Source organism: Apium graveolens, chromosome 4 (assembly GCF_009905375.1).
Source record: "Apium graveolens cultivar Ventura chromosome 4, ASM990537v1, whole genome shotgun sequence".
Taxonomy (NCBI): domain Eukaryota; kingdom Viridiplantae; phylum Streptophyta; class Magnoliopsida; order Apiales; family Apiaceae; genus Apium; species Apium graveolens.
The window spans coordinates 110,551,220-110,566,177 of NC_133650.1; the positions used below are offsets into that span (position 1 = coordinate 110,551,220).

The window sequence follows — 14,958 nt, forward strand, 5'->3', positions numbered from 1 at the left end:
TGGGGTCCCGGTCCGTTGATTTTTGAAAAACGGAAACGATCCATAAATTACCAGAAAATCCCGAAAACACGTAAAATACATTCAAACGTGTATAAAATCAAATAAAACAGGTATCTTAATAAAGACGCTGATAAATACGCGTCCCGATTGCAAATAAGTTTATATAATTGTAATTTAAACATATTTTAATCAATCGAAAAAATTTCTGGCCTGCACAGAAACACACATAACAGTTATAACATCTCATATCATGGCAATAATCACTTTAAATTTATAAAATACATAATATTTATTTATTTAACATATAATATTCACATAATTTTTCCCGGTTATTACATATCCCGTTTTAAATATTTTACCGATGTAGACTATAGATGCGAAAATGAAAGACAACGAATAAAATACCACATGAGAGATTTATCCTAGTTCGCGATGGCGCAATCTCTAATAGATTCGTTCACCCCTACGTCGAGTCCCTGACCTCCTCTCCAGGACCCGGTTTTTTCCCTTAATATAACCTTGCTCCTTATGTAGGCGGAGAAGCCTTTACAACCATACAAATATCTATCCCCTTGGTGTAGTCTTTGTCCTTCTTGGCTTTTTCCGGACTTGGATCTTAGTAGTTGGTCTTGGGTCTTTCCTCTTCCTCACGGTGCGAAGACTACTAACTCCCCGTTAGTACATCTAGGACTTGGGTCTTAGAACGAGAATCATCTCACTATACTTCACCTCACTGCAAAACGAAGAATACAATATCTACGAAACTATACCCGTTATAGATAAAAAGAGTTTGGACTAGTAATATACTTAACTAGACCGAATGACGTATAAATAGTCTTAAAAGAATATTAATGTATAATTTTCTTTAATTAAATAAAATATATCACAAAATTTAAGATCGGAGTTTAAATTATATTAGCACAATTTATATGTGTATATATATATAATAAAATATAAGTTTTAAGTTGTTTTCACGAAACAATGAAGATGCTAGTAAGGGAAGTCGCTTAATTCTTATACGATTATATATATACTTATATTTACTTAAAAGTTTTAAGATCTTCCCACGAAATACTAGATGTGTTGGTAAGGGAATTCACTTAAATCTTTTAACTAAATATATTAAATATGTATATATATATAATGTAAGCTTTAAGTTTTTCACACGGAACACTAAAGGTGCTAGTATGGGAAGTCGCTGAAGTCTTGTTAAACAATTATAACAAATATATCAATATATGTCCAAAATAAGTGCGTTTAAGTTTAAAGAATAAAATACTAGCTTTGTAATATAATTCCCACGAAACACTAAAGGTGCTAGTTAGGAATATAAACCAAACGTTGTATGAAATTATCACTTCGTGGTAGAAGTGTATAATCTGTAGAAAACAATCCTTGTACGAATTTATTTTTCTTAAAATTATTCTATATAAGAGCTTGCAGAGATGAAGAGAAGGTGGTACTAAGCTTCTTATATGAATATTAAGTGTCGTCGGTTAAGACTCGGACAAAAGCTAAGAGGTTAACCACTTTTAAGAGATGAACGGAAAAGTTCGCCGGAAAAGTTCACCGGAAAAATTCGCCGGAGGTTCCGCCGGATTTTGCTTTGTTGGTCGAACTTGGGCAGCCCTTCGGGATGTAATAAAGTGGTATGGATCAACTTTTCTTGGGACGATAGAGTTTGGTTGGTGGAACTAAGCTTGAAGATCAAAAACCTTGAATATATGATATATATTTATAAGAGAGAAGGTTTTTGAGATGAAATCTTTGGGTTTTGGATTTTAAAGAGTGTGTAGAGAGAATATATCTTGAAAATGCCCATTAATTAATTAGCTCTTTGCTTGTGTTAAAAATGGTGGGGGGTGGGTGTTTATTTATAGAAGGATTAGGTGAAGGGAGTGGTTGAGATTGAGTTAAAATGAATGGTGGATGAAGAGAGTGGTGTGGATTGATGAGGTGGAGGTTTAGTTGTGTTTATTTGCAACTTGCATATAGAAAAAACAAGTTTATGGAGCAAAAATCCCAGCAACTATTAATTATATAATAATGGATTTTACCTTTTTCAATTAATCATTAATTACTTAATTAATTAAGTAATTAGCACCATTAAATATAATAACTTTGAAAATCCTTTAATAATACAACCAAGAATATGATAATTATCTAAATATCATAAAATGATGATCTACAAGTTTTGGTCAATATTGGTCAAAGGTAGCTTGGTCAAACGCTCGGTCAAAGTCTTGATCAACACCCCGAAAATCACACCTGAACAAAATTTCTTAAAAAAATTACGAAGCTTTAACACTTCATAGAAAATACCATTTAAGTGAAAAATATTAAGTTTCAAGATTTTCTAGCAAGTGGAAGTATTTTGTTTGGATTTAAAATGATTAAATCAGGGTTCCGTTCCAAATAAAATATGAACGATCTTTTATGAAAGCAGATAGACTTTTTTGGCTCATTTTGGGCTATAATAAATACTTAGATTCTATTTCCTTAAATATAAAATATTTTGATAGTGTTGAAAATATTTTTAAGCATTTAAAATTATTTTCTCCGATAAATAATATATTTGAGATACGAGATAATATTATTTTGAAAAACATGAGAAGGGGGATAAAATGAGATATTAATATTCCTTTATCAAATATTAATTTATAAGTGTAAAATTGTATCTTTGGATTTATAAATACTTATGGAGTGAAAAATATATATTTTATCCCTTTTAAAAACATTTGTTTTTGAAATAAATTTAGCACGAGCCTTCAAAAAAATATCCAAGTTCTGATATTGCTTTTTCAAACTTGTTTCCTTATTAATATTTCAAGAGAGCCTAAGAAAGATCATATTCCGATAATTCTTTTACGATCTCATTGCTTTGAATTTTCAAGTATATTCCTTAAATATATATTTTGATTTTTCAGCAAATTGGAATATCTCTTATATTTATATTTAACAATATAAATATACTTGAAATCATTCTTGAAACTATTTTGATAGATATGGGTTTTCACTTTTGAATATGTCAATTAAATTCATGCTTATCTGGAGAGGATATACGTGTTTTAAATTTTATGTTAAATTATGCAAATACCAAAATCAGTAATTAATCGAAGATGTCCTTTCAAAAACATCTCAAAATAATATTATAGACTTAAATTGAGAAGTTTTAAGATTTTATTTCTTACCGTTTCGCCTCATACTTTGTTCAGATTGAGGTGAGTAAGGTCCCGACATAACAGGTTACCTCTCCAAGAATAGCAGCTGAGAAGGCGGCGGCACTACCTTGCGCATTATTTTGTGTATTAAGTGTGGTATAGACAATGACATTTACTTGGCCGTACGTGGGCTCCTTATGATATAGATCCGCAGCGATCGACACGTCGAGCACTATAATTCGCAGTAAGATCGGGGAGGAATGTCTACGCCGAAATTCTTGAAAAATGAACTAACTCATTTTTTAGAGGTCTTGTCATTCTCGGTGCAACTGTCTCGAGCCTCCACTGGATAAGATTTTTGACTACCTCAACCCCCTCAAATATTTCAGCCAATGCATCCCGGTTCTTTTCAACAATATCGGTATATCGGGCTTACAAAAAATATATGTTTATCAACATAAAAATATATAGACGATATTTGCTTAAATAGAACGCAAACAAGTAAATGAATAGATAGTAAAAAGTACTGTTATCTCATGGTTTTCGATTGTGAAATACTCGATATTTGGAGACAACTCATCAATAAGGACAGTGAGAACATTTTTTGCGTGAACTCCTATATATAGAACACTTAATTAGAAAATCAAATTCTGGAAAAAGAAAATTAAAAAATAATAGATGATGCTGAAATTCAAAAACATGAACCTAAAAAGTATAAAAAAATTCTTACATTTTCATACTCGACAAAAACTTTTGCACAATATAGGACTTCCTTTAAATCCTTAAGCACTTCGTCAACAAAAGTTGGATCCTTTCGCATAATATCATTGTACGTGCAAGCACTCGGTTGTAAATATACTCGCAAAATTTATTTAAAGGTCATTTTCGTATTGGAATTCTTGATACTAAATAGGGTCAAAATTAGACACTTGTCAACATGTATATATGCCAATGAAAAGCAAAACCTAAATTTATGATGAATTGAAAAATAAACATTGCACTTATAAATTTGTTAATTTGTCAGCAGCTATTCTAAAGTTTAAATATAAATAGTAGACTTATACCTGAAAAACCAAATGCACACAGGAGATATTCATCACACCAACATATACAACTTCAGGTACTATGAAGTGGGGCATGACGGAGTTACTGAAAAGCTTCGGAACAATGATGAAAGCAAACTCTGAGCTTTACAAGATAATCGAAAAAGGCAGGTATCTAGAAGAGAAAGACATTATTCGATTGCCTAATTTCAGGTGCATAATGAATGAAATACTAATGTTACACCCACATTTTGAGTGGCATTTATGACACTTTATTACGCTCCATAAAGTTTTAAATTAGTGTTTTGTACTCAAGTTGTTAGTGTTTTTGACATGTTTTTTTAGTGTTTTTGTATTTCAGGCATTAATCCGGAAATCAGGTGAATTAGCATTGATTTGATGCTAATATGGTGTTAGGATGGTGTCCAAGGAATAAAGGCTCATGAAGACCAACTCATTGCAACAAGAAAAAAAGAAACAAAAGTTTTTTCCAGAAGGTCGGCGCGCCCGCGCTGTCATAGCGCGCGGCCGTGCCCGAGGAACAGAAACATAAAGCGTCCGCGCTGGTCAAGCGCGCGGCCACACCAGGACGGGAACTAAAATCCTGATTCTCGTGGACTTTTGATTGGATGGACTTCTACTATGCATGGGCTGCAATATATACATAAGTAAATCTCGTTTTTCATAAGGAGACGTACCAGAGCTAAGGAGAAGGCGTAAGAAGACCTTAGAGCACAATTCAACCAAAGCGAAGAAGATCTAATTTATTCTTGTGATTATTTGTTTTAAGTTGTTTCATACTTGGTTTTATTAAGTATAAAGACTACATTTATTATACCATGCTTTCATCGGAACCCACGTTGATGATGAGTCCGATTATGGGCTAATCGTTATCGTGGATTTCTAACGGATTTATTTATGAATTTCCTTAGTTAATTTGTTTCGATGCCTTAGTGTATGGTGATTGTATGATAACCTAGTTTTGGTTGCGCTTATTCATCTTATGAGCGTCGCGAACTTATAAGATATTGTGTTAATCTTTAATGAAGTAAAAGTGAATTTAAGGGTTTAGAATTTGCCATGCTAGCATAGGTTCATGTAGTTGATATGCATGATGCGTAGGTAATTTTAACCATCTTACTTGCCCTATATAATTATGAGGGATAACTTGTCTATTAAACTGTTATATTGTCAAATTCTATAGACATCTAAGGTCTCAATATAATTGGTGTCTATTCAGCTTCTATCTCTTTTGTGGATGTCTGGTAGTATGGTCTTCGTACAACGATAGTTGGCGTTTATCAATTTCGTGTTAGCTGATTAGTGTCATCACCATTACATGCTAAGGTTAAGAATGAAAAGGCTATTGAATGAAGTTAGAATCCCATGTTTGTGTCATATATCATTCAATTCTCTTTAATCTCTTATTTTATGTTCTTTGGTATACTCTCTTAGTTAATCTTAGTTTAAAAACCACAATTTGTTACTCGTCTTAGCATTGGAGAATAACCATACTAGTGTTGCATAAATACATTGATTGAAATTAACCTAAACCAATCCCTGTGGGAAAGAACTAGAATTTATTCAATATTACTTGCGATCGCGTATACTTGCGTGAATTTTAGAGCATGTTTTAGCCCTAACAAGTTTTTGGCGCCGCTTCTGGGGATTTTGGTGTTAATTTTTAGTTTATGTGTTTGTCATCATTGGTCGTTAAAGTTCAGTGACTTGGACATTGTTACTTACCTAATTCCTTGTCGTGTTTCAGGTACCCTAGCGAGCGTGTATGCATACGTATTCTCGGTCCCGTAAGAGGACACTGGATCAAGCTGAGGAAGAAGTTGTAGTAGAGGAGAAAGTTGAGGAAGAGATCTTAGTTGAGAAAGAAGAAGAGGCTATTGTTGCAATGGGAGAACCAGAAGCAAATCCAAAGGCTTTGATGGACTACTCTCAACCGAATATCGATGATATTGAGTCTAGCATTGTTCAGCCAGTCATCTCGGCTAATACCTTTGAGATCAAGTCGAGCATGATTCAGATGATACATATGTCAGTTCAGTTTGGGGGTTCTCCGATAGAAGACCCCAACATGCACATCAGAGATTTCATCGAGATTTGCGACACTTTCAAGTTTAATGGAGTTTCTGAAGATGTTATTAAGTCGAGGCTTTTCCCATTCTCTCTGCGGGATGAAGCTAAGTGTTGGTTACATTCTCTACCACCAGGGTCTATCACCAAATGGGAGGATCTTGCTCAAAAATTCTTAACCAAATTCTTTCTTATGGCAAAGACTGTTGCAATCAGAAACACACTTACTCAATTTGCTCAGCAATCTGGGTAATCTTTATGCGAGGCTTGGAATCGATATAAGGAGATGCTTAGGAAGTGTCCTCATCATGGGATGCCTAACTGGATGATCATTAACTGTCTATAATGGTTTGGGTGCTACTTCTCGACCCATGCTTGATGCAGCATCAGGAGGAGCCTTGTGGGCTAAAAGCTATGATAAAACTTATGAATTAATTGAACTGATGGTTTCTAATAAATACCAAAATCTTACTCAGTGACTATCTCAGGTTAAGGTAGCAGGAATTCTAGAGTTGGATGCAGCTACTGCTATAGCTGCTCACCTTAAGGCTTTGACAATGAAGGTGGGTTCACTGTCTAATTATGGAGTTAATCAGATCACTAGTGTCTTTGAGCTTTGTGTTGGTGCCCATGAGACTGATCAGTGTGCCATTTCTAGTGAATCGGCTCAGTTCATGAGCAACTTTCACAAGTCGCAGCAACCTGTACCAGCCACCTATCATCCTAACAACCACAATCATCCTAACTTTAGTTAGAGCAACACTCAGAATACGGTTCAACAGCCTTATCAGCAGTATTCAGCAAAGTAGTACAACCCCCCGGTTTTCAGCAACCGCAATATACACCAAGGCAACAACTCTAGCTGCAACAGTCGAATGAAAAATCTGAATTGGAGGAGTTGAGGCTCATGTGCAGGAGCTAATCGGTTTCTATTAAGACCTTGGAAAATCAAATTGGGCAAATTGCCAATGCCTTGTTAAATCGTCAACCTGGTACACTTCCTAGTGACACTGAAGTACTAGGAAAGAGGGAAACAAAGGATAAGGTAAAGGCAATTACATTGAGGTCTGGGAAGGTTGCAAACCCCGAACATTCGCATGGTTCGGATGAAGAAGCTGTGGCTGAAGAAGAAGTGCAGAAGGACGCTGAAGTGGAACCAAGGAAGACTACTGTTGAACACACTCCTCCTGAGGGTAATACAGGGGAGAAACAGATCTATCTTCCACCTCCTTTTCCTAAGAGGTTGCAGAAGAAAAAGCTGGATAAGCAGTTTGAGAAGTTTCTGGAGGTGTTCAAGAAACTTCATATTAACATACCTTTTGCTGAAGCTCTTGAACAAATGCCTAGTTATGCGAAGTTTATGAAAGGTATTCTCTCTAGAAAGGTGAAGCTTGATGACTTAGAGACAGTTGCTCTCATAGAGGAATGCAGTGTTATGCTGTAACAGAAGTTGTCTCTGAAGCTTAAAGATCCTGGAAGCTTCTGTGACGGCCTCAACCCTCGGGTTAGGAGTTGACGTCACTAATAACAATAATAACAATTATAATACAATCCAAATCATTAATAATACATAACTACAACCCCTTTACCAAGACCTTTTCCAGGTTTAAGTATAACTTAGGTTACATCTATTACAAAACCAACCTACTACAAACAATCTTAACAATATTATCTTAATACAGCAACTCAACAGACCATCTTTGGTTTGACACAACTACCTCAGAGGAGCCTGACACGAAAGGCACTGGAACTCTGTCCTAACTACCGCGGAAGAATCTCCTATGCATCTGCAATACATATATAAAATATTCTACAAGGATGAGTAATTAATTTCTCAGCAGTACCACTATATAAATAACAAGTAAAGCAATTTATGATAAAACAACGATAGGAACAGAGATTATAGCTCGTTTGCAAAACATGGTACACATTCATAAACTGGAAATTCAAAACCAGCATGCTCCGTAAAATAATAACATCAGTCGTGTGTTGTGTATAAATACCAGAGTTAAATCTTAGCATGCTATTTCATTTCCAAATCATCTATCTCAAACAAGTTGATTTGTTAAACAATTTCAAAACTGAATCAATCAAATCTATTGGACGTTCAACGGGTGAAGATAGCTGATCAGTCTACCCTCACCGGACAGCGACTAACGGCCATCCAGAATAAAGAATGTGTTCTGGAACTTGGGAAAAGACTAGCAAGGTCTTTCCCCCACGTTGGACTAATCGGTTAAATAGAGCGCACAACCGAATTAGCCACTTACGCCTACTCAATTCCAATAGATCAACTGAATTCCCTTTTTACCTCTTTCCAAATTCCATGACATAGGTGGACCAAAACGTTCTCTTTATCCAGTTTCCAAAATCACTATCACCTATCTCTTCATTTTAATCATGTTTAGAGATAGGTGCTTTCAGAAGTTACTTTTCCCCAAAATATATTTTTAAGCAACATTTCCAAATACAGGGAATACGTAACTTTAAAGCGTTCTGTTCCGTTACGAGAATAAAACATTAGTTATTCACATATACTGAACCATAAAAGAATGGTCAGGGGTACTTTCCTTGCAGAGCTTTACAACTATCACTGATTGACCTTGGACTGACTTGGACGCTCGGCTTTATCGCCTTACTAGTAGACTATCCTGGATCCGACTTCAACACTCAGGTCCTTTGCTTGGAACCTTGTTGAGCTCATCGACTGATCACTAGGTTACTTTTAGTTCGATTTCGATTCTTGAGTCCTTCGACTAGAACCTACAGAGTCTAAATACCCTACGTTAGACGACCAGGTATGCTTGACATATCCTCGCTAACAAATCTACCCATTCAATATCAAATCCCGACTCGTAATTATACATATTATAATAACACACGCAACAATTAGGGTTCACGTTCTCAAAAATCGGTTCAGTGTTCGTTTCCATAAAATACGTATCCTCGTCATTTTACGAAACTAGGGTTACTGGTTTTGGAAAAATACTTCATCACTACATACAATCAAGTTTCGAATAAAATATATATATTTATATATTTGCTCGACGTCCCGATAATTACCGGATATGCTCCCGTATTTCCGTAGTTTGATGTCCCGGAAATCGGGCAGCACTTCCTTTATTTATCCGACTAACCCGTCAAAGCAATTCGACGTCAAATACAACAATTACAACCATAATCCACAATCCAGACCAAATTCATATCCCGGACGCCAATACAATTTCTAAAATAATTAACTTTTTTTCTTCTCTAATAATAACTTTACGAACTAATTTATTAATTCATAATTTTATATTTTTAATTTATAGGACTCAGAAATAATTCATCATCGCCCACCGTCGGCTCGCCAAAGCTAATCGCCGACGGTGAAAAAATTTGCGGGTTCCCGATACATCGGACATCCTGCGCAAATTTTATCGATTAATATTATAATTTCCTGCACGAAAATTAATATCATTAAAATAATCAAAAAAATTTCTGCATAAAATATTAAATCCAAAAGAATACACACGCGGCTATAACCGGAAAAACAACACAAGAACCACATGACTGCCGTGCACACACGTGCCGCGCGCGCACCAGCAAACCCACCACCATCTCGCTGAAATCTGGCGAGAGGCAGCAGCAAATCAGAAACACACGCACCCATAGCCGCATATATACATACATATGTGTATATTCACAACAAGTAAGTACAGAACCAAAAGAATTCACCTGACACAACCCAGTCGGAAAATTCACCGGGACGAAGACAAAAAAATCTGGAGGAGATGGAAAGAAACCGAAAACAGAATAAGAAGTGGTTGCGACAGGGAAACAGGGGATTGGGGATGATGGGTTTCTCTTTTCTTTTTCTTTTTATATATATATTTATGTCTTCCCCCAATAATCAGTTGACAGCAAACTTTACTCCTTCTGAAAATTCGACACGTGTCCCAATACTTCCAGATCTGATCGCTTTGTCCCGTATTTTATATTTTATCGAACCAGGGTGCGCATAAAAAAATTTATAAAATTAAGAAAAAAGTCTTAAAATTTTCTAAAAACCCCGAAACTAATAAAATAAAATTTCCATAAGTCTTAAAGCCTTTTTTGAAACGCAACTCGTACCCGCATTTCTCCATTAATGAACCGAGCTGCACTTAAAACAAATTCAGAAAATCACGAAAATAGTCTTAAAATGTTACAAATATCCCAAAATTCATAAAAACATAAATTTCGTAATTTTAAAATAATTTCTAAAATGCAATTTATACCCACTTTTATCAATTTAACGAATCAACGCGTAGGTGAAATTAATCCAAAAAATTTCCAAAATAATTCTAAAATTCTCGGAATATTCCAAACTTAAATAAATATGAGTTTCATAATTTTTGAAGAATTCTGGAATTAAATACGGATTTTATGAGTAAATGAAATCAGAAAATCATACAGGGCTAAATAATTGATAAAATATTAATTTCTAAATTTTATAAAATCCCAAAAATAATTATTGTAATAATAAAACCATAAAAACAATTTTAGAGACATTTCAAATATTTTTGCAGATAAATTTGCATTAAATTCACTTTTAAAAGTGAAACCAATTCAGTACAACTCAATAATTACTTACGCAAGCAACCTGGTACACCATAAATCACACATAGATAATAATAAAACAACACATAGCGGTCAAAACCAATACACATACTCTATTTAATTAATTATTTAATAATTACACTTTTAAATAATACGAAAATACGCGAGTCATTATATCCTACCCCCTTAAAAAGATTTTGTCCTCAGAATCTGATCTAACTAAACAAGTGGGGATATTTGTCAAGCATATCTGACTCTTCCACTCGGGGATTTCTCCAAAACATATTTACTATAGGAATAGACTTATTCCCGAGGTCTCGCTTTCGATGATCTAGGATCTAGGTTGGGCCATACACCATGTTTTGATTAAATAAAGAATATATTACTTTGACACAAAGTCGCAAAACACACTAGGAGTATGTCGCAGCTATGGCAACAACGCTAGCTCAAAGAAGACTTTACTTACTTTTCTCAATACCTCACACGATTCGAAATTCCTAGGGCTTAGCTTACTTTTATGCTCAAATCTTACTATTCCTTTCCAAGGCGAAACTTTCAGCGATGTTAATGTTCCAACTTTTATCTCTATATCCTTCCGACACGAATCCGCATTCACCCTTTGTATATCATGCGTTAATTTTTAACCCTTCCCAAATCGATATTCCGTATTCACAAGCTAGTAAACTAGTTCTGGACCTGACAATTCCCTTATCTTTTCAATCAATTTAAACTGAGGATGAACTCCATATAGTGGCATCTTATCACTCTCGGTTGTTCAGACTTCCACTTCCATTTTTTTCCAATCCTTTTGCTAACTACTCAGGGATCTTAATTACATATATTTTACTACTCTGGCCTTGCTTGAGTGGTCAATAATTGGATACCATAATCTTTTGGTAATCTCAACCAAACTTCATACCTCAAAATCTTAACATATAGTTACTCCCTTTTCAACCTTCGCAGGGAAACCTTCGGGCATTCTATATGGACTTCCTTAGTCTTTGAATAGCTGAGGATGTTATAACTAAATACAACTATGCTTTTACAGATACTCTTTATACACTTTATTCAATAAATCTTTGGATGCGATTGATGCATTTGCTAATCCAATTAATATCACTATAACTCATAATATCCATACTTTACTCTAAACACAGTCTTTAGTATGACCTCAGGATTGCCTTTAGCTGACGGTAGCCTGATCTTAGGTCATCCTCCAAGGACCAACATGTTCCTTTAATTAAATCATATAGATATTCAATTCTATGCAGAGATTACTTAGTCCTATTCGTCAGCTTTTCCCAACTTCTGATAATCAGCACGTAACTTCATACATCCATTCTTCTTTTCTATAGACCACATCACTGCATAACACGGAATATACCTTATTTCATTATTCTTTCATCCCACAATCTTGAAGTTTCCTTAACTGATTACTTGATTCCTACTGGGTCATACGATACGGGGCTTTTGACACCAGCCCGAATCTGTACAGTAACCAATGAGAAATTCTATCCCATGCTATGGGATAATCCTGGTAAGTCATCCGGTAACCTCTGGTTTTCACTTGCTATCTGGATTTCTTCCAACTTAGGTGCTTCCTTCTTGATATCCACGACATATGCTAGTTATGCCTTCCATCCTTGCTTATGTCCTCGGACACTCATCCTAATATTAACTCCCATAAATATTACTATTTGCTTCTTCTGATGATCAATCATTGCCCTGGTTCCTTCTCAGGGTCTTGAGCAGCTGACCTTTAAATCATATTACAAGTCTTAGCCTTGTGTGTACTGGATGTAAGACCTTTTGATGCATTACCTCCCATGTTATCTCGGGAAACACTTCTACAATTCTTAGCAATATGCCCCACCTTGCCACAATTATAACATGTGACTCCTGGATTTTCCACTTTACACTCCGACGCGTAATGTCCTTTTTGTCCACACCTGAAACATTTAGTATTTGCTTTACACACTCCACCATGCCTTTTACCATATTGCCTACACTCCGATATAGGTGACTTGACCGATTTGGCTTGGTTGGAGTTGACTGAGGTGTTACTAATCATGTTTAAAAAAAATCTCCCCCCTCTAAGTTCTTTATTCTTATTCCTACCAACCTTTTCCTGAGACTTCTGGCTAGATCCTTCTTTACCTGATGCTCTTTCCACATCCTCTATCTTTTGCTTCTTATCTTCTTTTTCTCTAGCGGCTAACTTCTGATCAAATTCAATTACTAAGGCGGCCTGAACTATGGAAGGATACGGCTTGAGTTGCAATGCCACAACTCTACTGTGAATCCCATGCTTCAATCCTTGTTGAAACCTTCTTGCCCTCTGAGCTATAGAGTGCACATAGTCTGGTATAAACCTAGCTAACTCTGTGAACTTAGCCTTATACTCAGCTACACTTCTATCACATTGCTTCAGTTCTAGGAACTCAATCTCCATTTGATTTCTCACACAGTCAGGAAAATACTTTTCCAAGAATAACTCATTAAACCTAGCCCATGGAATGGGGGCTTCTCCTTCTAACACTCTGGTTGACTCTCACCAATAATTCACTTCATTTTTCAAGAAATAGCTTGCATAGTCGGTCTTAAGATTGTCACTTACTTGAACGAGGTTGAAAGCTTTCTCCATTTCTTTTAACCATGCTCCAGCAGCTACTGGATTAGGTTCACCCTTAAATTCAGGAGGGTTAACATTCTGAAAGGATTTGAAATTAGTACTTTGGTTCACTCCCCGCTGTTGCTGTTGCATCAGTAGTTGCTGGTGCTGAACCTATTGGATTAGCTGCAACTGTTGTTGTTGCTGCTGGGGTAACAAGTCTAGAATTTCATTTATAGCTGGACCCTCCGCAAAACTACTACTATTTTCTTTAGACTAGGTAGCTTTCTTAGGTGGCATCTTCCTGAAATATATAAATGAGTTTATTCAAAACATAACAAAAATATTTGACAAAAGATATCACCATTTAAATGGTGCACCTGTATCAGGAAAATGCTGCCCAATCACAGTACCCATGTCTTTAATATCGGGGTCCATTTACAAATAAATCTAGATTAACATAACTAGCAATCATAGCAACAATGACGGTAGCAAAATCAACAATAGTTCAGGAAAACTAAAATACAAAGAAACTAAACACCGTTGCACGGCTCCTCAATATAATAGCAACTGACCAACTTCCCATCACTACTCAAGTACAATAGCTAAACACATCTGATATACAACAAACGTTGGCTGGCTATATCAGCCACACAGTATGCAGAACAAACTGGTAATCAAGTCAAGCCTAAGGAACATTGACTCTACTAAGCACCGTAGTCCATATTTCAACCAACCATCTTTCTACAGATGATTTCTTGTCACTTACACGTAATCCACCAACCACTGAATTACTTTTCCCGAGGCAATAACTCCACCATTAGATTTTGAACCTTCGCTGCTACCCTTATTCTTAAATAACATTCGGATATAGGGCTTTTATTCTTCCTGACAATCAACTTTTATTCGCTTTCACTAACTAGGTCTGTCTAATTACAGAAGTCAGTTGAGAAATTGATTATCATGGAATACCAAATGAAATTTCAAAATCAAGGAAATCGAATGAGAAGGAACAGGGAAGAAGATGTAGGTATGACTGAGAGCAACCATACAAGTACATAAGATGGCCAGTCTTAGTACCGCATGGTTTACAACACATAATTTAGTGGCATCCCACCAGATCTTTTATCACACAGACAAACAGTCAAATCATATGAATTGTTTTCCCCAATCAACCGAAAGAATCACTGAGGAAGGAAAAAATATTTAAATAGAAAATTCACAAATAGGAAGGGAAAATATGATTTATGATTAATCAACAAAACCTTAATTCGCTTGCTTCGAGTTTAATTTCCTTAGGGATAAACAAGCAACTTATTAGATAGTAAACAATCATTCTGGAAGCAAAAGGTGTCACAAGAAATACGCGTAAGGGTTCAAGATATAAACAACAGTACTGATCCATATTCACTCTAAGCCTTGGTTGTCATAGCATCCGCTGACTATTATCATACTATCCGAACTCACCGAGGTC

General features: G+C 35.6%; 1 non-coding gene across 1 annotated transcript; it reads right to left on the reverse strand.

The window, feature by feature from the left end:
• Window positions 1-6,500: 6,500 nt before the first annotated feature.
• On the reverse strand, window positions 6,501-6,607 carry LOC141722488 (small nucleolar RNA R71). Its single transcript, XR_012575507.1, has one exon. It is a non-coding gene; the product is annotated as a small nucleolar RNA R71 (small nucleolar RNA).
• Between the last annotated feature and the right edge of the window lie 8,351 nt (window positions 6,608-14,958).